Source organism: Mandrillus leucophaeus, unplaced genomic scaffold (genome assembly GCF_000951045.1).
Source record: "Mandrillus leucophaeus isolate KB7577 unplaced genomic scaffold, Mleu.le_1.0 Scaffold377, whole genome shotgun sequence".
Lineage (NCBI taxonomy): Eukaryota > Metazoa > Chordata > Mammalia > Primates > Cercopithecidae > Mandrillus > Mandrillus leucophaeus.
Window position 1 is genome coordinate 2,035,813 of NW_012103998.1, and position 23,166 is coordinate 2,058,978.

Genomic DNA, 23,166 nt, shown 5'->3' on the forward strand with positions numbered 1-23,166 from the left:
TTATTTTTAAAAGTCAAAGAGAAAAAGTTTATAGGCTGCCCGCCGTGGGTCTAGACGCCAGGGAGGTGTCACACCTCTCAGATGACTTTTGAGTTGTTCCCCAGCCCTGGCTCAATTTCACCCAGAGCCCTCAGCTGCAGCTGGTAGCATAATGTTGCTCCTGAATGTGGGTTTCTTAAGACTGGGAGAGGGCTTGTTAGGGAGAGAGATCATGTGCTCTGAAAGGAGCACCACAGGCCCCTTTGATGATCTCCTTCAATGCCCTTTTCAACAGGGTCAGGTGTGCTTTTTGTAACGCAAATGAAGAGACGAAAGCCGAGCGCCAGAGAGTTCTCTTGTGAGGGAAAGAAAAAGGCTGGCAGTGTGCTTGGCTGTGATGGAACTCATTTGACACTGAGGACTGGGTTATTCTTGTTTGTTTGTTTGTTTTCTTTTTGAGACAGAGTCTCCCTCTGTCGCCCAAGCTGGAGTGCAGTGACGCGATCTCGGCTCACTGCAACTTTTGCCTCCTGGGTTCAAGTAATTCTCATGTCTCTGCCTCCCTAGTAGCTGGGATTACGCACCTGTAATCCTTTAGCTCACTGGCTCACTGACCATATTTAATATAATTGACTTAACACCCTTGATAGTAATTCTGTTGTCTGGGTTCACTTGTTAATATTTCTGACAAATTTCTTTTTTTCCTGTGAATGACTATATTTTCCCATTTCTTTGTAGGCTTTGTAAATTTTTGTTGAAAATTGGAAATCTTGAGTACTATAATATTATAACTCTAGAAATGCCATTTTCCCACTCCTCAGGGATTGCTGACTTTTTTCCATTAAGGACTAGTGCTGTTAATTTGTGACTTTTCTAAACTCTTTTTGCAAATATGTATTTCTTGTTTTGTGTGGTCACTGAAGTTTCTGTTGTGTTATTTCTGTGGTCAGTCAGTGACCTGAAAAATATTTCCTTAAATTTCTGGTTCCAAAAAGGGAAAAGTGGGTGAGAGTTGTTTCTTAACATTTTCCTGGATGCTGCCAGGGGAAGTTGCTGCCACCAAGAGGGCCAAAACCAAAGTGGGTGTCTGCATCAACCCCTCAGGCACTGCTAGACCAACAAAAATGTACAACACCAATTTTTGGAAGAGAAAGTCCCCACTACCTACTCTGGTACCAGCGAGCCTAGAATATGGACTGCTGTCCTCAAAGCTGTGATGGGAATGGTAGCTGGTCCACTTATGTTGCTGTCTTAGGAAAGATCAGCAGTCCCTCCCTTCATCAAGCCCTCCCCTGGTTATTTGAAGTGTCTAGTTAGGTTCCACTATTTAGTTCCTAAATAGTTGATTCCAGTCACTCCTTCTGGGTCAATGGTTGTTTCAGTAGAGGGATAGCTCCTGGAGCTTCCTGCTCTGTTAGTTTTCATGACATCACTCCTGAAAGCCTGATTTTTATTTATTTTATTTTATTTTTTTCTCCAACTTTACTGAAGTGTAATTGACAAATAAAAATTGTGTATATTAAAGGCATACAACATGATGTTTTGAGGTATACACACACACACATTGTAAAACAGTTACCATAATCTAGCTAATTAACATATTCATCACCTTACACAGTTCCATTTTTTCATATGTGGTTGGTGAGAATGCTTAAGATCTATCTACTGTCTTAGCAAATTTCAAGTATAAATTGTTATAAACTACCATTGTTGTAAACTGCCATCACTATGTTATTATTACGTCTCCAGGACTTATTCATCTTATAACTGAAAGTTTATATCCTTGACCAATGTCTTCCCATTTCCTCCACTATCCAGCCCCTGGCAACGACCATTCTATTTTCTGTTTCTGAGTTCATCTTTCTTAGATTCTACATGTATGTGAGATCATGCAGTATTTGTCTGTCTGTGTCTGGCTTATTTCACTTAGCATAATGTCCTCTAGGTTCATCCATATTGTCACATATGTCAAGATTTCATCTTCTTTTTTTAAAGCTGAATAATATTCCACAGTGTATATATAGCGCATTTTCTCTGTTCATAGATCTGTTGCTAGACACTTAGGTTGTTTCCATATCTTAACTATTGTCAATGATGCTGCACTGAACGTGGAATTCAGATACTTTTTTGAGAACATGATTTTATTTTCTTTGGCTATATATCTAGAAGGAGGATTTCTGGATCATATGGTAATTCTATTTTTAATTTTTTCAGAAACTTCCATACTGTTTTCCATAATGGTTGCACCAATTTACATTCCCATTATCAATGCATAAGAGTTGTTTTTTTCCCCCTTGCCATACACTTGTTAACTTTTGACTTTTTGATCATAGTCATCCTAACAGGTGTGAGATGATATCTTATTGTTTTGATTTGCATTTTCCTCATGATTAGCGATATTGAGCACCTTTTCATACACTTGTTGGCCATTTGTATGTCATCTTTGGAAAAATCTATCAGTGTCTTTTGCCCATTTTTTTTTCTTGGAGACAGGGTATTTATTTATTATTTATTTGTTGAGATGCAGTCTCGCTCTGTTGCCCAGACTGGAGTGCAGTGGCGCAATCTCGGCTCACTGCAAGCTCCACCTCTTGGGTTCACACCATTCTCCTGCCTCAGCGTCCCCAGTAGCTGGGACCATAGGCGCCTGCTACCAGGCCTGGCTAATTTTTTGTATTTTTAAAGTAGAGACAGGGTTTCACCGTCTTAGTCAGGATGGTCTCGATCTCCTGACCTTGTGATTCACCAGCCTTGGCCTCCCAAAGTTCTGGGATTACAGGCGTGAGCCACCGCGCCCGGCCGGAGACAGGGCCTTGCTCTGTTGCCCAGGCTGGAGGGCAGTGGCATGATCATAACTCACTGCAGCCTTGACTTCTGGGACTCAGGCAATCTTCTTGCCACCCAAGCAGCTTGGACTATAGGTGCACATCATCATTCCCAATTAATCTTTTAAAAATTTTTTTTAGAGACAAGGTCTTACTGTGCTGCCCAGGCTGGTCACAAACTCCTGAGCTCAAGGGATCCTACTGCCTGAACCTCTCAAAGTGCTAGGATTACAGGCATGAGCCGCTGTGCCTAGCCCCTTTGCCCATCTTTAAGTTGGGATATAATAATTATTATTATTATTTGCTGCTGAGTTGTATGAGTTCCTTATATATTTTAGATATTAACATCTCATCTTATATATATGGGGTTCAAATATTTTATCCCATTCCTTTCATTGCCTTTTCATTTTACAGATTGTTTTTGCTGTACAGAAACTTTTCAGTTTGGTACAGTCCCCCTTGTTTGTTTTTGCTTTTTTTGCCTGTGCTTTTGGTATTGTATCAAAAAAAAAAAAAAAAAATTCAAGATGTATCTTGATTGCCAAGACGAATGTAATGGAGCCAAGAGAAATGTAATGGAGCTGTTCCCCTATGTTTTCTTCTAGAAGTTTTCCAGTTTTAAGTCTTAAGTTTAAGTCTTTCATCCATTTTGAATTGATTTTTGTCTATGGCATAAGATAAAGTTTCAATTTCACTTTTTTGGCACATAGATATACAGTTTTTTCAACACCACTTATTGAAGAGACTATTCTTTCCCCGTTGTGTGTTCTTGGCACCTTTGTCCATATGGTCACTATTTAACCATGCATGTGTGGGTTTATCTCTGGGCTCTCTATTCTGTTCCATTGCCCTATGTGTCTGTTTTTATGCCAGTACGGTACTGTTTTATTACTATAGCTTTGCAGTATAATTTGAAATCAGTGAGTGTGATGCCACCAGCTTCATTCTTCTTGCTCAAGATCATGTTAGCTATCTGGGGTCTTTTATGGCTCCAAACAAATTTTGGGATTGTGTTTTCTATTTCTGTGAAAAATGCCACTGTAATTTTGATAGGGATTGCATTGACTCTATATATCACTTTGGGAATATGGACATTTTGACAATATTGATTCTGCTGATTCAAGAACACAGAATATCTTTCTGTTTGTATCATCTTCAATTTCTTTCATCAATGTCTTATAATTTTCACCACACAGATCTCAAAGTCTTGTTTGTAAAGGGATAAAACTTGTTTGATTGTTTGTTTGTTTTCTGTAATAGAAAGGGGCACCCACAGGAAGAAGCACCAGCCAGAAGTTCCTATCCTTCCATATCTATTGGGAACCTTTTGGGGTCCCTGCCCTCAAGGAGTTCCTTGGAGGAGGAAAGAGGCATGTAAAATGGAAAGCTTGCAGTTCCACAGAAATACTAGAAGTACAGTGCCAAAACAAGAACAAAACATTCAGGGGACAGAGGAGGGAGGGCTTCAGGGCTGTTGTAAAAACTTCAGGAATAAGCGAAAACTTTATTTCCCCAGGCATGGCAAAGTCTTTGCCAGCTGTCAAGGTCTGGGTGCTGGGTAGTAAATGCAGATGCCCCCACTCTCAGCTTCCCTTTGTGGCATGTCTCCTTGCTGTCTCCACTTCCTTACTTCCTGTTCACACCTCAGTCCTACCCCAGTCAGACCATCAGCCTCACTCTCACTGAAACCGCTCTTGCTGCTTCTGTGTCAGCTCCTGAGAAGCCTACCCTGGCTGCCATACTCAGAACAGCACACCTTTCTCTACCCTCTTCTCCTGCTTGACTTTTATTCATAGCTGTGGTACTCCCTGTGGTACTCCCCGGCGTTATGTTTATGAATGGCCAAGTGATTTTCATTTAACTTATGTATGTATTTATTCAACTGACATTGACTGAGCACCACCATGTGTCACAGGCACTGCTCTCAGCTCTGGAGACAAGTGGACAAGACAAAGTCCTTGCTTCCATGGGGTTTACGTTCTTGTGTAGAGAGGCAGACCAAAGACAAACAAGCGAGATCGTTTCTGGTAGTGGTTAAGTGCATGGAGAAAGTCAAGTAGGGCAATGAGGTAGAGTGACTGGTGGTTGGGGAAGAGCTTTCAGTTGGGTGGTCAAGGAAGGCCTTTCTGTGGAGGTAATACTTGGACTGAGACTTGAATGGTGAGACAAAGCCAGCTGTTATGGATTGAATTGTGTCCCGTAAAAATTAATATGTTAAAGCTGTAGTCCGCAGTCCCTCAGAGTGTGACTTGATTTAGGATTAGGGTCCTTGCATATATAATTAGTTATGATGAGGTCATACTGGAATAGAGTGGGTCTCTAATTCAGTATGACTGGTGTCCTCAGAAAAAGGAGAAATTTGGACACAGATAACACATGGGGAGAATGGCATGCGAAGATGAAGGTAGAGATCTACAGGCCAAGAGACCCACCAGAAGTTAGGAGAGAAAGGTGGGACACATTCTCTCTTACAGCCCTCAGAAGGAGTCAATCTTGCCAACACCTTTGATCTTGGATTTCTAGCCTGAATAATGGTGAAACAATAAATTTCTGATGCTTAAGGCACTCGGTTTATAGTACTTTGTATGACAGCCCTAGCAAACTGATACACCAGCCTTGGACAGTTATGGATCTGGGAGTATAGTGTTTATAGCAAGGAAACAAAGTACAAAGACCCTGAGGCAGTAACTCTATTAACCATCTAGCTCACTGTCTTGTGATTATTTGTTTTTATATGTGTCCTCTTACCTTAGACTGTCAGCTCCTCAAGAACAAGGACAGTGTCATTTCTCATGATTCCCCTGTGTCTAGCATGGTGCTCGACAGAGGATGGGCACTCAGAAAATGCATGTTCTGTCTAGGAACCTATGTTCCTTTAGCTGTAAACCTACTTCATTGTCTAGCAGGCAGCTTGTTTTCTCCAGCTCATCCTGGAGGTATTAAATGTCTAATTAAATGTGTTCCCTGGGATTCTTCTGCTGTAAGCAACAGAAACTAATATCTTAAATAACAAGGTAGAAAGTAGTTGACTCAGGTACATGGAACTTAGAAAGAAGGAGGTACAGCAGACCTCAGGGATGCCTGGATCCAGGGACGTAAACAGCTTACCCCTTCCCTCTTTCTGTCTGTCTGTCTGTCTTTCATTTCAGCCCCTGTTCATGGAGGGGCCCATGCTTTAAGCACTTCCTTGTACCTCCAATCCATGGGGCAAAAGGGTCCTGGCCACTTTGGGATCATAGCCTTACAGCTCTCGGTCCAAGGGAAGATAAGGAGAGTTTCTTCCCAGTTTCAGTAGAAAAAAAATTCAGAGAATGGACCTTGTTTGGTCATGTTGGGTCACCAATGCCCCCCACCAACTTGTGGCTTACATAGGGTAAGGGGAAGATTCAAGCCTTCTGGAGTCACATAGGGTCAGGGAAAGGAGCATTTCCCAAAGAATAACAACACACACCTCTCTCTCTGAAATCAGGGAATATACATGAGGACGTATGTCCTGTGGTGGTTATGAGCTTGGGCTCTGGACCTGCCCTGCCTGGTTCAAATCCTGACTCTGCCACTCAGCAGCTGCTGGACATGTTACTCTCTGTGCCCCATAACAGGGATAATAATGTACCCACTGAGAGGACGTTGTGAGGACAAAATGGGCTAATACACATAATGCCCTTGAAATGATGCCGGACACTCTTATCTATGCTACCTATGCAGGTGTTATTTATTATTTTTGTCACTGTTTTAAAAGAATGCATGGAACCTATACCTTCTGATTGATTTTTCATTTCACCCCTTTTCTAGATAATATTTTTCTTCCCTCTTTTCTTCATGGTCTTTACCTCCTTCTATGTTATTTCAGATGCGAACACTTGGTTCATTTACTTATCAGCCAGTTCTTAACCCTCAATAATTTTGTCTTTAAAACCTACATTCACATGTATTATTACGACATTTAAGGTGATTCGTTTTGTTTGTGTTTACTGAAAATGGGTGCATTTTCATTAGGTATAAACTGAAGAAGGGAATACAGTCATTCACCACATAGTGACAGTTTGGTCCATAATGGATGGTCATCCCATAAGATAATGGAACTGAAAATTCCTATCGCCTACTGACATCATAGCCATCATAACGTTGCAGTGCAATGCATTACCTTTTCTATGTTTAGACACGTTTAGATGCACACATACTTACCACTGTGTTACAGCTGGCTGCAACAGTCCGTACAGAAACATGCTGCACAGGTTTGTAGTCTAGGAGCAATAGGCTATACCGTGTAGCCTAGGTATGTAGTAGGCTATACCATCTAGGTTTGTGTAAGTACACTTTAGGATGTTCACACAGTGATGAAATAGCCTAATGGCAAATTTCTCAGAATGTAGCCCTGCCATTAAGCTCCGTTGTTAAGCAACACATGACTGTATTTCATTGCAGCTGGCAGGAGTTGCGTTTGAGATCTGTAAGACCTTTGAATTTTGAGAGCCAAAGATGTCAGATAAGATCTGAAGATTAATAATAGTTAGTGTATACTGAATACTTCCTGTGTGCCAAGCACTGTGCTAAGGGTTTTATGTGGATTATCTCATTGATCCTCACAGAAATGTTGCTAGATGGTGAACCTATGAGTATATCAGGGGTCAAGAAAGTTGGCAGAGTTCTCATTGATGGGATCTGTGAATTAGGCCCAGTCTCTTTGATGCTAATGTCTGAGCTTTGACCACTAACTCAGTGACCATCATTTGCCATTACAGGGTAATGGTAGGTGAAATACAAGATTTCAAATATGAAAAAAAAAAGAAAAAGAAAAATGAGATACACAACTAGCTATAGATAAACGAATAGCATATTGGCTATTGATACATAAAGACAGTTTCAGGATTACCATAGAAATCCTGGCATGGCTAATTCCCCAATTTTATGCAAAAAAATTTATGTTTCTCTCTATAGATATTATATATTATATATGTTAAAAATTAATGTACACATGAAAACAACACACTGATTCTAATTTATTTTTCAAAGTTATTTTTATGATATTATTATATTTTATCTTTGCTCTTTGGGACTGTGAAGTCTAAATGGCGCACTATAATATACTTCTTGCATCCAAAAATGACCCCAGTTTTTAGACAAGAGGAAAAGAAACTAGTGTCTGAGACAGATATTTCATCATTTTCCTGTTCACAGAGAAACGGCTACTATGCGTGCTCTGGTGTACTCAGGCTATGCACGGATGCTTGTAGATTACATCATTTTTCACCAAAGAATGCCCACTATGTTCCAGACACTGTTCTCAGTGTTGGAGATACATCAGTGAATAAGACAGACAAACTCTTTCCTCTTTCTGGAGCATGCATTCTAGTTGGGGAATATAGGCAGTAAAGAAGTACATGAATCTAATACAAAATATGTCAGGTGATAAAATTTTATGGAGAAAAATAAAGCAAGGGGTAGAGAAAGATGGTACTTTGAGGGATGGGTTACAATTTAAAATGGAATGATCAGGGAAAGGCCTCACTGAAAAGGTGATGTTTGAACAATTACTGGAGAAAGGTGAGAGAGGGAGCCTCGTGGATACCTGGTGAAGTCACTAAGTCATGGGAATAGTAAGTGCATAAGCTGGAGCTGGCTGGGGTGGCTGCAGACAAGCTGGCACTGCGAAGAGCACCGTGAAGGGCTGAGGGCCCGTTTATTGAAACGGCTCTGAGGGCAGAGTTGGGGAGATACAGGAGCTCGTTTGGGGGCATGATATGCCCATTAGTCTGAGCAGAGGTGTTGAGTAGGTAACTGGAAGTAAAAGTCTGGTTCTGGGTAGAGATTACACATTTGGGAGCCATCAGCATGTGGATTGCATTTACATCCCTGAAATTGGATGAGAGCACCAACAGAGTTACTGTAGACAAGGAAGTCTGGGACTCAATTCTGGAGCACGCCAAGAGTGGGGAAGATGAGGACAAAGTTGCGAAAGAGACTTGGAAGGCGCATCCAGGAAGGAAGAGGAAAATATAGTAGAGAGTAGTGTCTTGGAAGTCAACTAAAGAGATTTCAAGAGGAGAGAATGTTAATTCTGTGGATTTCTGCTGATCAGTCCATTGAGATGACCACAAATTGACCCCACTGGATTTAGCAGTGGCCACTGGAGGTCATTGGTGCAATTTCATTGGAAGCTGACTGCTGATTAATGCCATCTGTCAGGGTTTTTCTCTGCAAAGTGGACATTATGTGCTCAATTGTGCACCCTGTGGCTTACATTCAATTTTTTCCTGCTTTACTATCCCAGCAAAATGTTTCTACACACCTATCCTTGTAGACGCAGTTTGGTTTTTTTTTTGTTTTGTTTTTTGTTTTGAGATGGAGTCCCACTCTGTCGCCTAGGCTGGAACGCAGTGGGACGATCTCGGCTCACTGCAACCTCTGCCTCCTGGATTCAAGCGATTCTCCTTCCTCAGCCTCCCAAGTAGCTGGGATTACAGGCATACACCACCACACCTGGCTAATTTTTATATTTTTAGTAGAGATGGAGTTTCACCATGTCAGCCAGGCCGGTCTTGAACTCCTGACCTCAAATGATCTACTCTCCTTGTCCTCCCAAAGTGCTGGGCTTATAGGCATGAGCCACTGTGCCTGGCTTCATAGATGCAGTTTTTAAGCTGAGGGAGATTGTCATCCAGCTGCCTCATCTCACAGCTGTGGAGAATAAAACTTGCACAGGTTAAGTGAGACAAGCAGGTTTGTTCATGGTAGAGTCAGGACAGCGATTCTGGGATTCCTAATGCCAGACCCACTGTTTTATCTGCCAAACCCGGCCTGTGTGCCGAAAGTCATAGACTATCAATTCTGGGGCAGACAGAGAATGGCTCCTTCCTTGTTCCTCTAATTCTTACTGTTTTTTGTCTGATAAACTCATTGAGCATAGATGGAACACAGAGCTCCAGAATGCTTGGAGTTCTTTAAAACCTGGTTTGAATCCCAGTGCTTCCACTCACTAGCTGTATGACTTTGTACTGGCTAATTCATCTCAATGAACCTCAGTTTATTCATCTGCAAAATGGGGATAATAATGGCACCCCATAGAATTGTGTGAAGTAAGCTGCTACTTACTGGTAAAGTGCTCCCCACAGTGCCAGTACACAGGCATGTTCCATACATGGTGGTACTTGTGATTATTAGGATATTGGGACTGTAGTTTCCACGATATTGCTCTTGTTAAAACCATCTTTAGAAAGATTTTTAATTGATGCCATTGCCTGGGTTTTATTTATGAAACAGATTGAGTAGAGTCACACCCACAAATCTGTTAAGATATATCCTAAAGAAGTTACCAGATGTCTTTTTCTTTTTCTCCTGGTTGCTGCTACTAGGGGAAAAACTCTGACAAAATTTAAAGCAACACACTGCACACTCAGGGAAAATACGTAATTTGTTCCCCTTTGTTAGCACTGAGAAAACAAAACTGTCAGTTTCCAATTCCCTGGCTTGCCGACACTCATGCAGGGAGATAGCAGCGGGAGGGAGCAGCTGCACGTGTTAGGTATACCTAAGAACTTGATAGCTGGGAGGTAAGTGTTCATAGACCTGCAAGATGCTTAAGGGTTGCTCTGACTATTTAGAACATGTTTGTGGTTCCTATTAGGAATAATGCAGATTGTTTCCAATGAATCTGCACCAACTCTTTCCAAATTACACTGGGAAAATTAATCGGTAGTGCCAATAAAGTGGTAATGTGTGGTTATAGACTTTCCTTTCTCAAATCAGCGTGTGGTTAAAAAAATTATTGATCATACCAAACCTCGAGCAGTAGCGGTAAAACATTTCTTAACTCCAGTCCTTTTTTGGGGGTCAGTGAACTGTTTACCTGACTCCGCATGCCTCTGTGTGTGTGTGTGTGTGTGTGTGTGTGTGTGTGTGTGCGCGCGCGCGTGCGCACCTGTGTGGAGAGTAGAGCTTGAGAAAGGAGAGAGTAGGGAACATAAAGAAGGATGAATTATAGAATATCTTTCAAAATTGTTGCAAGTCTATTTCTTTAAGCACATACAGGAACTTGAATTTACTCCAGAGTGTTTTTGCATTTAATATTAGGGTGGGACCTGATGTATGAATAGAAAAGATAAATGTGTTTAGATGGTAATTAGTGGCATCATTTCTTTACATTCATGCAATTAACACTGTAATTCCAATTATATGCTAGACATTGCACTAGGCATGGGCCAATAAATAATAATTAATGCTAGCCTCTTTTTGTTAGGTTTAATATAATGTAAACAGCAACATGAAAATGGTAAAGAACTCCATGTTACGGAAGTACAGTGAAAAATGAATTTCTTTTCCATCTTAGACCATCCATTTATTTTGACTGACCTTCCTGAGAATTTCACTGTATATCCATTTATGTATGTATACATCATTATAATCTATTCTTGTTGTTTTTTAATACAAATGAGATACTTTAAAGAGGGTTCTACCGCTTGCTTTTTTTCATTCAGCATTTGTTCTTGTTAATACGTTAACACCAACTGATGTACTCCATTGGTTTTATTATAGTTGCATAGCATTTCATTGTATGGATGTACCGTAATTTAATTTTCCAGACTTCTAACTTGTTTTAAAATGGGTACATTACCTTCTGCACTACAGGGTTCTCTTTTAATGAGAATTACACAAAATAACATCTATGACTGCCACCCTGGTGCTGGCACATCATAGATTTACAATGAATATTGGTAGAGGAGATGAATTGGTCTTGTTTCTTCATTTATTTTGCATATTGTTTTCTTTATGGATAATGAAAAATAAAATTCATTACTAAGAATGATCACATAGTCCAAAGTAATGAGGTCTGTGCTAATGAGGTTTGTGTCCTATCAGCTGCATCCCGGGCATAGTGAGACACTCCATTTGCATAGTTACATACTCAGTAAGTGTTCTTGATGATGGCAGCATAAATAGATCTATTTTAGAAAGCTGTTGTCCGTCAACACCCAGGAGGAAATGGTAACTGTCTATAGACTGGCAAACTCTGACACATTTCTGTCTGTCTGGCAGGCCTTTTAATTTGAATGAATGACAGAGGCCTTAAACTCAGTTCAGGCTCTGGAAGCATGTAAACATTGGTCAGAATTGTTCCCAGAGTCCTTTAAGCCTTTAGGGAATCTGATTCTGAGGACCCAAGAGGTGCAGTTCAGGTGGAGGGATATTCCACCCCCTGTGAAAGGGATTCTCTGTGTTTCACTTCAGGCACACCTTGGTTCATTGGACAAATGGTCTTCTTCAAGGTCATCTGTGATACAGGTGTTTTAGAAAGTGGCTCAGTTATTACTTACCTGCCATTCAGTTCTCTCTGGTGCTTGGAGGCCTGTGGTGGGTAAGATTCCCTGTTAGTCACCAGGGAGGACACCGAGGCATATATGATGCAGACTCTACCCTGAGGAAGCTAGCATGTTGTTTGGGGAGATGTGACACTACCCCCAGACAGCAAGCAATATGGTGTATGCTGGAAATATAGGAGCAGGGGCTCTGGGGTCAGACTGTCTGGCTCCCCTCTTTAGCTGTGTGACTTGGCAAGGCAGTTAACATATTGCGTCTCTGTTTCCTCAGCTGTAGAATGGGGATAATAAGAGTACTTACCTCATTGTTGTGAGAACTAAATGACTTAATACGTGGAAAGTGCTTGAACAGTGCCTGACACACAATGAGTGCTCAGTGATTGTTAGCTGTTGCTACCACTACATACAACACTGCAAAATGAAAACAGATGGCGGTAACTACTATTTTATAGTAAGATATTGGGTTTGCAAATGAAAGTCTTTAGGCTTAGTGTTTTGTATTTGATATCTCATCCAATCCTTAGAATACTCTGTGAAGTAAGATATTTTGAAGATGAGAAAACTGAAGTTCAGAGAGGTTAAGTAGCTTGCCCAACATCATATAGCCATTAAGTAATTTGAAATCATATGTAACTCAGAAACCTATGCTCTTTCCTCTGAACAATATTTCTGGGGAAATAAAGGAAAGGAAGTAACCTTCATTTTGTGGAGAAACAACAAGGCTTAGAGCACTTAAGCGACTTGCCTGAGATCCCATGGAAACTCAGGTTTTCTCAGACCACATCCCAGTGTTTCTAAATATCCATGGGGCTGGCATGCTAAGGAGGACAGAATGGAACGTCTTGCTCCCAAGGAGACAGGCAGGACCAATGCACCCAAATAGGCCAACTGGGGCCAAATATAAAGGGAAATCTTTCTACAAAGCCATCCAATTTGAAATGAGATAAGCAGTGTATTTCTCTCTAACATAAAGGAATGTGGAAGTAGATAGTCCAGAGTTTGTTGTGGTGTTTTCATTAGGTCATCTGGGTTCCAGCTTTCTTCTTCTTGGCCTTTCGGGTGCTGCCCTTGATTTACAGTTTAAAAGGTCTCAGCCATCAATCACATTTCTGTGTCAGGAAGTGGGAAGACGAATGGCCAATCTCTTCTTTCAGAACTTTCCAGTAGACCCACCCAGCAGGTCTACTTACATCTCATTGGCTTCCTAGTTGTGGAGGTTGGCTGAGAAATGTTATATTTTAGTGGGACATTAGTGTGCCCAGCTAAAAATCGGGTTCCATTACCAAGAAAGAAGGGAATGAGAATGAGTAGAGACCTACAGTTTTCTACCACATTAATTTATGTAGCCCCCTTAGGTAAAGAAACTGAAATTCAGAGAAGACTTGTAACTTGTCCAAAGTCTCCCAACTGACAAAGGTAGAGTAGGGAAGGGGACACAGGGCGCTGTCTCCTGGCTTCTGTTTGTTATATTTCTGCCCTGAATCCACACCAAGGTCCAGACCAGGGCTCTGGTTTTAGGATTCTGAAGGTCTTTCACATGAAGCAATTTTATCAAATTAACAGGAGCTGCTTGTGCCTTTGGGGGAAGCAGACTGTGGGTGATTTATTTTTTGCTTATTAGTCTTACATCCTCCAGTGTTTTCCTAATTTACTTTTCTTTTATCCTGCCATTTTATGAATTCAATATTATTTATCTTTTTAGTCTCTTTAGTACTTATTGATCCTTTTGTGTGCCTACTGAAGATTGCCTCTGGGCATTCAAATGCTGGTAAAGAATAATTACTATGCCAGCTAGTGAAAATAAAAATGACAACACATGAACCTTCCCTTAGGACATGGGAAATTGAGTCGGAATTCTAGATTTGCTTCAGTATTCCAGGAAGAAATACCACTTATTGGAATACTTCCTGTTGAGATCTATTGTTTTCCTGGGTTCTTTTTGACTTTCATATGCTCATTCATGGGGGAAAGTCATATTTAAAGAATAAAGTCATTTGCTCAACAGTTCTGAGCAATATAGATATGATTCCTGCCTTCATATAATTTACCAAATAGCAGGAAATACAGTTACAATTGAATAGTAAAAAAACGCTCTGATGGAATAATTAGAGTTGCTATAAGCACATACCAGAGACACCCACCCAGTATGTGGAGGTAAGGTAAGGCCTCCTGAGGAAGTGACATTTCATGCTGAGCCCTGAAGGTGATCAAGAATTAGCCACAAGATTTTTCCAGACTTAGGAAGCAGGATGCATAAAGATTGAGGAATGAGGGGGATGTTGGTACATGTCTCTGAGTTCCTCAAATGCACCAACATCTCCCTCATTCCTCAGTGAGGCTGAGGCTCATTCATACTGAGCCTAGTTAGGAGACTAGAGATAGTAGGTGCAGACTGGTAGGCTGTGACTAGGTCACACGAAGTCTGATAAGCCACACAAAGGCTCCTTCCCATGTTGGGATCCCATTATAGGATTAAAACTAGGGAATGACATCTGAGATTTGGGGTGCAGAAGGTGATGGAGAGTGTTTCAGCATGTGCAAATGTCCTGAAGTGGAAAGGTTAGCATGAATGTGGAACCTAACAGGTGGCCACCTTCACTGGAGTACACCAAGCAAGCAGGGGTGACATCCAGTGAAGGCTGGAGATGAAGTCTCCACTTTCAGTCTTATAGTCTGTCAATGATTTTTTTTCTGTATCCTAGGAAAACTATTATTTTAGCTTCTAGGTAGTGAATAAGTTGGGGGTGGGGGTAGCAAGAGTAAAAGAGAGAAACCAATTAGGAAGACATTGTAGTTGTACAGGGAAGAGAGGTGATTACGACTTAGACTAAGATAGTCAAGTGGAAAAAAATGGAGAAAAGTAGACCAACTTATGTAAATTTTAAAGAGCTTGCTGAAGGACAAGGGTTAGGGATTAACCTGCTTATCTCCAGGCTGGTGTTTGCTTATGAATACAGAAATCCTAGCGCATGGGTTTGTCCCCAGAGAAGGCTGTCGTCTGGGAGGCTGGTAGAGCACAGCCTCAGGATGGAGCCATGTGGTTGCCCAAATGCTAACAGGAAAATTCACTGGACACCTCCAGGGGATCTGGACAGGAAGCAAACCTGGAGTTTATATTGTGATCATGCAGCTTGGATGCCTCTTGAGCTATACTCTTCACCCTCCCCTTGTTTTCTCCTTGTAACTTTGATTTATTGTCAGGGTTCTGACCTCTGGAGCCTGGTAGAGCAAGTGTAATCCCTCTTCCACATGACAGGTGTTCAAAGACAGCTGTCCTGTTAACAAGTCTTCCTCAAAGTACACATCCCTGTTCCTTCAGCCATTCCTCATGGGGTTTAGCTTTGAAGCACTTTGCCAACCTGTCAGTCACTTTCCTTCAGACACATTTCATTGTATAGTGTCCTTCCTAAATGTGATGGATTGCAGCCGGCTGTCACCTTGACAACAGAGACAAAGGCCTTAGGGGAAGAGGACAAAAATTCTTTAACATTTATATCTCTCATTATTAAAGGTAATATATACTCAGAGAAGAATATTAAAAATACAGAAGAGTATAAGGAAGAAGACTTGAATTCCTGTAATACTACCACCCAGAAATAATTAGCTGAAATTTTGGTTGTTTCCTCTGATCTTTTTTATATGTATTTATTATTTTAAAAATTGGTATAGATAGATCCCTTTTATATTCAACTTTTCATGTAATTAAAAGTGCCCATCACCATCATTTTATTGACCATTTCCTGATATAATAAAGGTTTCTAGTTTTTTACTTTTATAAATAACATGCAATGGTACATAAATAACGTAAGTAACAGCATTGCAGCACATAAATCCTTTTTACTTGTCTTATCTCCTTAGAGTAGATTCTGAAATGGAATTACTGGGTACAAACATTTTCTGGGCTCTTGGTATGTATGGCCAGATTGTCCTCCAGAAGGGATTTACCCATTCCACTTCCTACCCCAAAACACAGATAGGCAAACTTGTTCATTTCAATATGCCTTCACCCAGTCCAGAAGGATATAAGTGGGGATAAGTCCCAAATTCAAGGAGGGGAGGTGTGGATAGAATACCACTCATTCAAATAGCTAACATTTTTGGGTGCTTATTTGTGTGCCAAGTGGTTGCTAAGCATGTTTCATATTTATATCAAGTACTTCTCACATCACCACTATACATCATAGGCCATTACAGATAAAGAAAAGGCCAGGCACGGTGGCTCACGCCTGTAATCCCCGCACTTTGGGAGGCCGATGTGGGTGGATTGCCGGGATTCAGGAGTTCGAGACCAGCCTGGGGCCAACATGGCAAAACCTCGTCTCTACTAAAAATACAAAAATTAGCCGGGCGTGGTGGTGCCTGCCTGTAATCCCAACTGTTTGGAAGCCTGAGGCAAGAGAATCACTTGAACCGGGGAGGCGGAGGTTGTAGTGAGCTGAGATCGTGCCACTGCACTCCAGCCTGGGTGACAGAGGGAGGCTCCGTCCCCCCGCAAAAAAGAAATAGACACAGATCATTAAGTGATGTGCCAAAGGTCACACAGATAGCTTGACAGTGAAGATAACTATTTGGGTATAAATAATATAATAGTTGACTAAAAGAGGCTTTCATTCTGGATTTATTTTAAAGTAAACATTTTTCTTTCAGTGTAACATACATACAGGAAGGTGTCCACATCTTTAAGCATATTACTTGAGGAATTACCACAGCTGCCACCTCTGTAGCTACCATCCAGATTAAAAATTGGAATATTATCAACATCCTAGAAGCAAACTCTCTAGGCTTCTCCTGATCAGTATCCTTTCCCTCATCCACAAAAGTAACAGTCTTCATTTCTAACATTACAGGTCATTTTTGCCGGTTTTTGAACCTTATATATATGAAATTATAGTACACATGTTCTTTGTTGTTTTTGCTTCTTGCCCTTAATGCATTGATAGTGAGATTACCTTATTGTGTGTAGCAGCAATTTGTGTGTTTTTCTTACTGGACAGCCTTCCTATTGTATGATGCTTTATGTGTGTGATTGTATCACACTGTACCATTTTGCTGTTTGTTGATGGACATTTGTATTGTTTCTCCTTTGGGGCCACTGTGAATGCTGTGGTTGGAAACATAACTTTTTTTTCTTTTTTGAGTCTAGGTCTTGCTCTGCCACCCAGATAGTGGCACAATCACAGCTCACTGCTGTCTCAGCCTCTTGGGTTGAAGTGATCCTCCCACCTCAGTCTCCCAAAGCGCTGGGATTATAGGTGTGAGCTACCGCACGTGGCCAGAACATTTTTGTATGGCAAAAGATATATATGTGCTCAGGCCTAGGGGATACTGTTATATAATTCTCTATTTTTCCATATGTGAAATATTTCTTTTCCTCCCACCTCAGGTCCCCAAGTAGCTGGGATTACAGGTACATGCCACCATGCCTGGCTAATAATTTTTTTTTTTTTTTTTTAAAGACAGGGTCTCACTATGTTGCCCAGGCTGTTCTAAAACTCCTGGGCTCAAGCAGTCCTCCTGCTTTGGCCTCCTAAAGTGCTGGAATTACAAACATGAGCCACTGTGGCTGGCTGAAATATTTCTTTTAAAAAACAATTGTGTGTGTTTGTGCGTGTGAGAGACCACATGCACATGCAGAAAGGCACGAGGCTGGGGGTTTCAGGAGCCCTGCCGAAGGACAGGGCTACAAATCCCCCACATCGGAGAATGTGGGCGCAGCCTTGTGGAAGACAGTTGCTCCAGTGAGTGCGACATAATACTGCTGCTGGCAGCCACCAGCAGGAGCTGCTTTGGGAGGAAGACTGCTTCTCCAGTTTAATTATGAATTTCAGGGAAGCGAGTCATGATCCTTTCCAGCCTGCTGTGATGGATGGAAGATGCCACTGGGAAGTCACCAGGCATTCCAAGTCCCCTGAGGAGGAAGAGGGGAGGGACTGTGCACACTCCATGAGCTCTGCAAGGGCAGTGTATCGCCACGCAAGACGAGTGTCAACACTAGAGATTTGGGCCCCACATCTCGTCAGTCCCCCAGATCATTTATATCTGCACTTGGAAAATAAGTGCATATGGTAAAGTTAGACAGAACTAGGGTGTCCCACGCCTGGGTGTGCCTGGGGAAAACTAGTTTACACCTGTTTTCCTGGCACTTGTTAAAGTGCCCCCTTTTACTCCCAGAAATGTCCTCCCTTGTATCACAAAGTATATGGCTCCCTACTTAGACACAGTGACTGAGGCTCCGTCACTTACGTGCACTGTGACCTGGGACGCATTGCTGCAGCCCTGAGCTTCATTTCCCACACCTGCCGCACAGGGTTGTGGTAAAGATGAAAGGAGGCAGTGGGTGCGAGGCCCTTAGCCCCGTCTTGACTCAGGAGAAGGACCCTGATTTCAGGGCCTTTTACACTTTCTCTTTGCCGCAGTTATCATTGGAGCTAGAATTTGCTTCGGACAGTGATGATAAACTGTGAAAGACAGAGACAGCAGAGGCTCGGAAGTCATGCATTTTTTCCATCTTACGTCTTAAGGAATGTGTTTTTCTTCTTCCTGGGATAGAAGGAGTAATGAATTGTTTGGGCTTTCCTTCAGGGTTCTACTATGAATGGAGAAGCTAGCAGCATTTGAGATGTGAACTCACCATCAGTTATGGAGAGCTGGGCTTAAATGTCTCAGTCTGCACTTTAGGGAGATAATTAAGAAGCTGTGAGACATGCCCAGTGTGTATAAGGTGACCATACAGTCTAGTTGTTTATGCCTGTTGTCCTCATGTAATTATTAATAGCATTCTCTTTCCTTCTCACGAGTGTCTCAGTTAGGACAGTAAGTTATATGGTTACCCTAAATAGGATCTGTGTAAGCCCATCCTTGTGTAAGAAGTCTTAGACTAGAAACAAGGTAAATATCCATTAACAGGGGAATGGGTAAATAAATAGTGGTATATTCCTAAATCGAATACTATTACATAACAATGAAAATGAATGAAGTATAATTATGTGCATAAACATGGATAAAACTAAACAAATGCTGAATGAAAAAGCAAGTTACAGAAGAATACCTGCTCTATATTTTTATTGACATAAAATTTAATATAGCAAAATTAGATGATTTGTTGCTTAGGGATACATATATATGTGAGGAGAGTATAAAGAAAAGCAAAGGAGGCCGGGCTTAGTGGCTCATACCTGTAATCCTAGCACTTTGAGAGGCCGAGGTGGGTGGATCACTTGAGGTTGAGACCAGCCTAGGCAACATGGTGAAACCCTGTCTCTATAAAAAATACAAAAATTAGCCAGGTGGTGCATACCTGTAGTCCCAGCCACTTGGTGGGCTGGGGCGGGAGAATCGCTTGAACCCAGGAGGCAGAGGTTGCAGTGAACTGAGATCGTGCCACTGCACTCCAGCCTGTGCGATAGAGCCAGACCCTGTCTCCAAAAAAAAAAAAAAAAGAAGAATAAAAGGAATGATTAATTGAAGATTCAGATTGCTGGTTACCTGCATATTAAGGTTGGGGTGCCTGGAATCATAGAAGGATGCACAGCATCATTATTCTAGTTCTTAAACTGTGGGATGGGTGCAGAGGTATTTTGTTATTCTTTTATTTAAAATGTGGATACATGTTATGTACATTCTCTTGATTTCTTGGACTGTTTCACACAAAATATACCCAGAATAAAATGAAACTAAAACAAGATACTGCATGGTGTCAGATGTTCTACTTTTTATGCTTGTTTGTTGTTTTGGGGTGATTGATCATTGTTGAGTGGGTTTAGGGAGAAGGTAGCTAGACTTTCAAGCTCTGGACTGAGGTGCCAGTGAGACTGATTTGCTGGTACCTTTAAGTCGTTAGAATAAATCCTGGCCATTACAGGGAGACCATTTGGTTTTGTTTCTATTGCTGGTATCATTGCTACCAGTATTGCTAACACACTGATGTTCATTGAGCAAAGATTTTTCTAATCCCTTAACATAACACTGATGTTCATTGAGCAAAGATTTTTCTAATCCCTTAACATATATTATGTCTTTTAATTCTCAAAAAATATGCAGTGAGATAGATTCCATTGTTATGTCCATTTTACGGTGAAGGACGATGAAGCACAGAGGGAATAGGAATTCCACACCGGCAGTGTCTGCCTTGGGATTCCAACCTTCATCGCCTGCTCCCGCGGCCACAGTGCCTCCAGGGGCCAACCGCAGTGAAATGTGAAATCCAATCTAACCCTGACCGAGGTGCAAGCAGTGCTTGACATTTTCAGAGTTCTACAAAAGGGTTTCGCCCCTTCCTGTTTTTGAGGATAGCATTTTTATCAGGCTCCACCTGCCCCATGTCTCAGTTGCCAGCAAGTTCCTGGAGCTCCGTTAACAGGATGGCAGCTCCCCCGGTGACCCTGGTGAGAGCAGCTTCCAGCCCTGTTCCAAGTTGGTTAGGGAACGGCTGTTTTCTGCACAGCACATTTCTGTCTGCATCTCGGGATGCTCTTGACCTGACCGATTTGGACTTAGTTCTTATAAATGAGTGGGAGGGGGCAGAACTGAACAGTCCTGGGTGAAATCTGAATACTTCTTCAGTTCAGTCGACAGACTTAGTATGGTTAGATTAAGAAAAAATATGCATTGACAAAAGAAAAAAGGAGGAAGCCTTCTAGATGGAGGGAACTGGATCTCAGCCGAGGGCTGCAGCAGGCAGGGAGGCCCCTCAGTGGAATAGAGCTTTGGCTGGTTGCGTCACCTCACTGTAGATTACAGAGAACACTAATGTGGCAGCTGTCATTTGCCACAAAGCCATGACTCTTTCTTTCCTTGTTAGCAAAACTAGGCAGAGAGGTCACTGAGACTCAGGAAAGGTGGGCCTTGCCCGTGGTTCTAGGGGCAGACAGGTGAGTGTCTTTTGGTTCAAGAGGTGTATGGGGAAGTTGGTGGTGGGGGGGGGCTTCTGGGAGAAAATTTGTTTCCTACATAAGAGGGAAGTAGAGGAGGAGAACCTCTGCCTGTACTGCTTCCTGCGCTCTGCTTTACATGCGGCTGTGCTAAGATGCAATGCTTGGTACTGCTGCAGCCATTTCTTGACTATGAGGGGGAAGACTGAGAGAATCATAGAGGTGCCAACCTTGTGTCCTACCATCATTGAGTCCCCTCAAAGCATCCCTGGAACTGTCTATATTCAGATATCTTGTTATGCAAGGAAATGGACCCGTATTTATGGAAGCTGCTGTTAGCCATATTTTATGTTATTTACAACAACAAAAATGGTTTTAAAAGTATTCCTTATTGACTTCTTGTGAAAATAAGGGAGAATGTGTGTGTATATATATATACACATGTATATATGTATATATATGTGGTGAGATATATACATGTATGGGTGTATATATATAAAACTTTTTTTTTTTTTAATTTTTACTTTAAGTTCCAGGATACTTGTGCAGAATGTGCAGGTTTGTTACATAGGTATACATGTGCCATGGTGGTTTGCTGCACCCATCAACCTGTTATCTAGGTTTTAAGTCTTGCATATATTAGGTATTTGTCCTAATACTCTCCCCCTCCCTGTGTCCATGTGTTCTCATTTTTCAACAGGGAGAATATATTTTTAATATGTCTGGAACAAATAGATTCATAATAGTAGCTGCTGTCATGATTACCACCATCATCACTATCATCCCCAAGGTATCATCATGGGCTGGTCAGAGGAGTGAAGGTGGCAGAAGAGAAGAAATGTTGAAGGTTTTTGTTTCTTTCTCTTCTTCATCACACCTTGCCTCTTACAAGAGGTTATACAAGGTATGGTGGGGGTACCTGAGATAGGGAAGGGGCATTGGAGACGGAAAGGAAATGAGGGGAGTAGAAAAAAACAATATTAGAGAGAAATCAGGTGAGCGGAATAGAACCGTGGCTTGAACTTATTGCTCTCACATCTTATTTGCCTGACTTACATTCAGTTATCCAAGGTCCCTCATATCTGTTTTTTTACAAGCTTAGCATTCTTAAAAACACTGTTAATGCTCACACCCTTAAAATCTTTAATGGATATTCCTTTAAACTGGGGCCCAGGGAAAAGTGCTTTTTGACATAACAAACATTTCTGGTAGAGAATTATGATAATGAGGCAAAGTTTCTATTTTCAGCTCCTAATTACCTTTCAATCCAGTTGCCGTCATTAAGCCACACTTGCCTTTAGTGTGCTGGAAGTTGGAGAAATGAGTGCATTACCATCAAAGCATGAAAGGCCAGTGCTTTGCATAATCATTGCAGGAACTATTGCTCAGATTTGGCATCTGTCACTCTCGTCCTGCAGTTCCCCAGTTTGGAATTCTGCCCATGCAAAGTTCCAGTTACTGGTTTTAATCATTTTCAAACCCTGGTGTGGATTGCCACATCACCCACAGTTGCTTTTTCTTCATTGCACATTTTTGTTTTAAACGGAGTCCCTGTGATGATTCTACATTTGCCAAAATAGTAAGAGGAAAGATGCTCTTCACTTGCTTCCTACCGCTGACAAAGTGGACACTGTGAACATCACCTTGGGTGGTAGGAAGGCAAAAGCTCCAACTGGTCTTGTTCAATGATAGTAAAATGGAGAAACGGAGACCCTGATCCTCTTGAGAGGTAAAGAGAGAAAGTCTTTGGTCTCCTGCAGAGCTTGTTGTGTCTAGGCCAGGGGAGGAGTTGGTGTGAGAACATGGGAAGAAATGGGCGAGGTGGGTGAATGGGAGTGCAGTGTTAGGTCCGTAGGCCAGTCCTGAAATGAGGAGGATCTGTTAAAGATACCTGTCTACTGGTACCCAGCAGCACTATCCCGTGGAAGGGCTGAGGGCCACAGTGCTGGAGCATGCCCTGGGGTCCCAGCTGAGTCAGATGTAAATCCACGCAGAAGGTCTGGGGCACTGGAAAAGAGATCAGTCAGCAGGGGGACGCTGAGGGGACTTGAGGTACAAGAATATTTAAACATTTGAGGAACTGGCACAACCAAACTGCAGCATGCTAGCAGGAAAGCAGCTCTGAACAAAACCCTTTGTGCTCCCCAAAATGACATTGTGTAGGAAAGGGGTGGGCAG